Genomic DNA, 5,719 nt, shown 5'->3' on the forward strand with positions numbered 1-5,719 from the left:
GTTGATTTTTTTTCGTTTTTTATATTAAATAATAATAATTTTTTGAAGAATTATCATTATTTTTTGCTAAAATATATTTATTTTTTGTTGAGATATCATTATTTTTTGCTGAAATATCATAAATTATTGCTGAAATGTCATACATTATTAAATTTTCGGTATTAAAAAACTATTTTCGATTTATAAAATCAGTTTATTTTAATTTTTAATATTTGCAGCAGAATGCAGATGTTAAAAAAAACAAACACGCTTCTTATTACATCTGCAACCATTTGGTCCACCTCTTCTACTGTAGAGGGTTGCAGAAATAGTCCGCAGACTTAATGAATTTTTGCTTAAAAAAACACCTAAATAAATACATGTGTGTAGTGTATCATATGAATATACCACACACATTAAAACCATGAAATTAAGGGATATTAACTAAATTAACCATATTGTAAGTTAGTATTAAAGAAAATAACATTTAAAAAAAAACAACCAACAAGGCCGGAATGAATCTTTCGGGACCATTTCAAACACCATCAAAAAGTAATTTTTTTTAAGTAAAAACTTATATTTTGGTTTGACATTTTGGATTTCATACCGAAATTCTGGATTTTTTTTGAAAAAAAAAAGCTTTGGAATTTCAAGATTAAGTCAAACTCCGATAAACAATCCTAGAATTTTGAAAAAATACTTAGTTTTTTTTTTTACTAAAATCTAACAAAAAGTTAAAAAAAAAAAACATAACGAATAGGAAATATATATGATACATGAACGTAAAAACATACATTTTTTTGGAACAAAGTATATTTTTAGACAACTAGCAAGAAGCAAGCAAATAAACATTACAAAACAGTGCAAGCATAGACTGTTGTAACCAGCCAACTTAGTTTAAAGAATTTTAGTGACACCTATTGGAAATCCTTAAAAATAAAGTAGTAACTGATGAGTTTTTGTTAGGTGAATTTGGTGGACCATGGTTGTTGTTATTGTTATTACCTATGTTTCCTCATTTGTCTCCCATGGTAGGAGTATGAATTGAGATTTTTTTTCGGTGTAAAGTCTAGGATGCTTTGAGTGGGTGAGGATGATTGAGGTGATGGTGAGAGGGCTTATGTTTCAGTTTCGGATGCACTTGAGAGGAGTATGTCCTCCCAAATGTTGATAACTGGAGGGGTGGATGAGGAAGAAGTACCGGAATCCGGTTGACTATTTCGAACCTTGGCTTGTTTCTTGATCCTATTAAGTGTATTCTCGATTTCCATGTCAATTGGCAATGGTGTACTTGTATGAAAATATCTAGGCATAAACAATTAGTAACACCATGTCCTTGACACTGACACCAATTTGTTAGGAGTACAAACCCAACAAATGATTGGGGTACAAAATGAACTCCAGATACATTGTTACTTTACACTAGAAAGAAGCACACGGCAAGCAGGGTCGATCCATAGAGACACGAGACAAATGATTATACCTATGTGCAAAGTATTTGAGTCACAATTACCGAGGGGGGGGGGGGTGATTTGGATTTAAATAAATTAAATTTAAACACATGCAATTAAGATAATAAAATGGTTGAGATCCTGTAGTAGACTCATGTGCCATGCATTTCAATCACATAACAAGGTTAAGTTATAATCTATCCAACTTGGTACATGAAAACACTAACAAGATCTAGCATTTATATATATATATATATATATATATATATATATATATATATATATATATATATCTTAATACTTTTAGCTATAATTTTGATTATTATAGAACAAAAGGTACTTAATCTGTTATATGTTGTTATGTAGTGTAAAATACATGCTCGGAAGCTATAACTAGGAAAATGCGAGCTTAGGCAAGAAGATAACACAAAAAGAATGTTGTTGGACAACTTGACCACTCGTCGATATTTTAGCCATAGCTCATGACTCGTAAATCTGATTGAAAAGATTCAAAATGATCTGAAAACTAGACAAAATTCCGGACAACTTTCATGTTTTGAGAAAATGTTGATTCCCAACTACCACGATGTGGTAAATCGAAAATTTGCTTTCGTTGCTCTGACTTGGAGAATACGGGATTTCTATGAACACCACGACTTGGTGGCCAGATTTTAGGCAAGTATATATATCCAAACATTAAGACGAATTGGGAAACTTCAAGCCAACATTCTGGAGAAGTATTGCGACAAAAACACGTTGAAAAATCATTAGAAGAGAAGGAAATGATTGGAGCTCAAGAGTTAAATAGATCTAGAAGAAAACATCATCAGTTCATTCAGTTTGCTAGAATTTTATCATGTCTATTCTAGTTACCTTTGATTTCTTGTTTGTTTCTATGTTAGTTATTGGCTAATCACCCTAAACTTCCGTTAGGGATGATGAACCTTGAAACTATGTGTTGATTTTATGCTTTTATGACAATTTATTTGGCTTTTCTTATGTTTGATGAAGTATAACCTTAACATGTTGAAGTTTTAGTCTTTATTGCGTTTCATTCAAGTTATGTGTAGTAGATGATCAATCTAGCTGCATTGATTTGATTTCTAGTTGTTTATGATCATTAAATAATTAGATCTTTTGATTGAACATATCATAGAGTTAGGTAAATATAGTTAATAACTTTGGTTGTGTTAGAGAGCATTAATTATCCATATTATGTGCTTGAATTGCTATATTGATCACATATTAGTAGTTCCTAATTTCATCATTCATAGTCCAATTTATCTTTATATCAGTTTTGTGTTTAACTTGTGTTTGATCATTGCATAGTAGTTCATAAATTAAGAAAAAGTAGAATTCTAAACCATAGTAACTAGTATTAATTAATTAGAAGTCAATATAAATTGTCTAGTAGAAATCAACCATAGGGAAAGGGAATTTGGAAGTAACAGGAGTACTCTTTAATATTTGAAGTAAAAACTGTTTTCTTTGTTTGCTTAGTTGGTATTGTTTGATTTAAGTTAGCTGGACTTTAAAAATTAGTAAAAAACCCCCAATTTACTTGTTTATTTAGTTAATTATTAGTAGTTATTTTATTAACTAGAATTCCGTTCCCTGTAATCGACACTCGACTTACCCAACTATACTATAATACGACTAGGTACATTGCCTATAGGAGCATTAATTAGTTAAGTTAGTTGGGTTTATAAATTTAAATTATAGATAGGTAGTCTTGTGCTTATCATGTTTTTGGCGTCGTTGCCGGGGAACGGTCACTTTTTAGTTAAGTTTTATCTACTATTTTTTGTCTAATTTTCTAAATTTACATTTTATTTTTCTTTTCTATTTAATTTACAATGCCGTGGCAATAATCACCACGTCATGGTCGTTAAACAGTGAGTTTTTATTTTTTCTGTTTTTGTTCGTTTTTACGTTTTTTTGTTTTGTTTTGTTTCAAAAGACGAGATGGCCAACATTGCGGACATGCCTATGGAGGCATACAAGAAGCGAATTCGTGAGGACACTGGTCAGGGACTTGTGCAACCCAAAATTCCCGCCACTAAAAACTTTGAGCTAAAGGGACACATTCTTTCCGCGCTAAAAGATATCATATTCTACGGAAAAGATCATGGAGATACATACAAACACCTCAAAGAACTCAATGATATCGCCGATTATTTCAATATTACAAACATTCCATGAGAAACAGTGTTGTTGAGAATGCTTCCAGTTACCTTCAAAGGAGCAGCAAAGGACTGGTTGAAGGCTCTTCCACCCGGTGCAATCACAACATGGGCTCAAATGCGTGAAGAGTTCATCCAAAAACTTTTCCCACCAACGAAGGTTTCTAAACTTAAGAAAGCCATAGCCAATTTTGAACAACAAGCTCGGGAATCATTGTATGAAGCCTGGGGGAGAGATATAAGGGGTTACTAAGAAATTGTCCCCAAAATGATCTTAATGAGCAACAAGAAGTATCAATCTTTTATGATGGGGTAAACATGACAACTAGGCGACTCCTCGATTCTCAAGGACCATTAACAAAGAAAAATCCCGCTACTATTAAAGAGCTAATTGAAGAATTTTCAAAGCATTCAAGAGAGTACCACAACCCTCGACAAGACGGAGCAAAGGGAATAAGACATGGTGCTACGGAAGACATGGCAACATTCTTGGCAATGTTAAATAACATGGATCGAAGAATGACAAAAATGGACCAATCCATGCACGCAATATGTGTGGGTTGTGAAATTTTCAATGGTCCACATTTGACTAAGGATTGCCATTTGGACGACAACGAGAATAGAAGAGCTCAAGTTTGTTATTCTAGTGGAGACCGATTTGATGAAGATTGGAGGAAGACAAAAAAGAATGGTTGCCCAATGAAGAGTACAGAAAGAAAAAATAAAGAAAAGTATAAGCAAACCGGACGAGGATTTTTTCCAAAAACAACAACCACCACCTGAGCAGAAGATAAATATTGAGTTAATGATTAATAGGTTCATGGAGGTTTCTAAAAAACGACATGATGCAACTGATGTTACCAATAGAAATCAACAAGCTTCCACAAAAACATTGAGATTCAACTTGGGCAATTGACTACACTAGTTCACGAACGCTTGCCACCTAAAATTACCGATCACAAGATGCAATCACATGTCATGGCCATATCCATTGAAGAAGATATGATTTCTGAGTTCATAGAGGCATTAGATGAAGACATGAAGCAACCCGAATCAATGCCAAAGCAAAAGAAGATTCACGAAAAAATGGTGCTGAAACACCGTTCTCATGACTTGAAGAACCAATGCTCACGATGTGGGATCAGTCTGGGTAGAAAAAATCTTCTTTTATTAAGGTATATCAACCACCGTTACCGTTTCCTTCTTGAGCTAGAGTGCATCTATTGGAACAAGAATATAAAAAGTTTATGCAACAAGTCAAGGGTATTCCAATTAATACCCCATTTGTTGAATCATTAGTCAAAGTTCCTGAATACGTAAAATTCCTTCAAGATCTACTCGATAGTCGCCAATAATTAGAAAAGACGTCCAAGGGAGTTCTTAGCGAACAATCTTCAATGGTAATTATGGAAGGAATACCATAGAAATTGGGAGATCTCGAACGCTTTAATCTACCATGTGAGTTTGGAAATAACACAAAGACATTTGCCTTAGCTGATTTTGGAGCTAGTATAAACTTAATGATTTATTCGTTTTATCTAATGCACAACCTTCCATAATTGAAGACCACAAGGATGACAATTCATATGGAAAAATCATTCAGTGACTCATCCTCAAGGCATGATTAAAGATATGTGAGTAAAAATTGGAAAATTTGTCTTTCTAATCGACTTTGTGGTAATAGACAAGGAAGAGGATGAGGATGTTCCTATTATCCTTGGACGGTCATTACTTCATACCGTGCGAGCCTTGGTAGATATTCGTGAATCTAAGCTCACCTTGTGAGTGGGAAAATAAGAGATGACATTCGGAGTTAAGGAAGGATTTAACAAGTCTAAATTTCAAAATGAAGTGTTCTTTATGGATGAAGACATTGAGCTTGAAGAGTTAGAGAAATTAATCGAAGAAGAGGTTCAAACAAGAGAAAAGCCTAAAGAACAAGTCAAACCCACTAAACCAAGAGTTTCAATACCAATGATCTTTGAAGTGGTCGTGTTGACTACACCCAAGGTTCAAGTAGAAGAAGAAAGTGATTCGGGTGATGAAGGGAAGAATAAAGATGAAGGAGAAACCAAGGAAAATAAAGATATAGAAGTTGACAAGATG

The 5,719-nt window shown here is 33.4% G+C and overlaps 1 non-coding gene across 1 annotated transcript; it reads right to left on the minus strand.

Moving 5' to 3' along the window:
- Positions 1–3,779: 3,779 nt before the first annotated feature.
- LOC111918710 (small nucleolar RNA R71) lies at positions 3,780–3,888 on the minus strand. The gene has a single exon (XR_002859319.1). It is a non-coding gene; the product is annotated as a small nucleolar RNA R71 (small nucleolar RNA).
- Between the last annotated feature and the right edge of the window lie 1,831 nt (positions 3,889–5,719).

Source organism: Lactuca sativa, chromosome 5 (assembly GCF_002870075.4).
Source record: "Lactuca sativa cultivar Salinas chromosome 5, Lsat_Salinas_v11, whole genome shotgun sequence".
Lineage (NCBI taxonomy): Eukaryota > Viridiplantae > Streptophyta > Magnoliopsida > Asterales > Asteraceae > Lactuca > Lactuca sativa.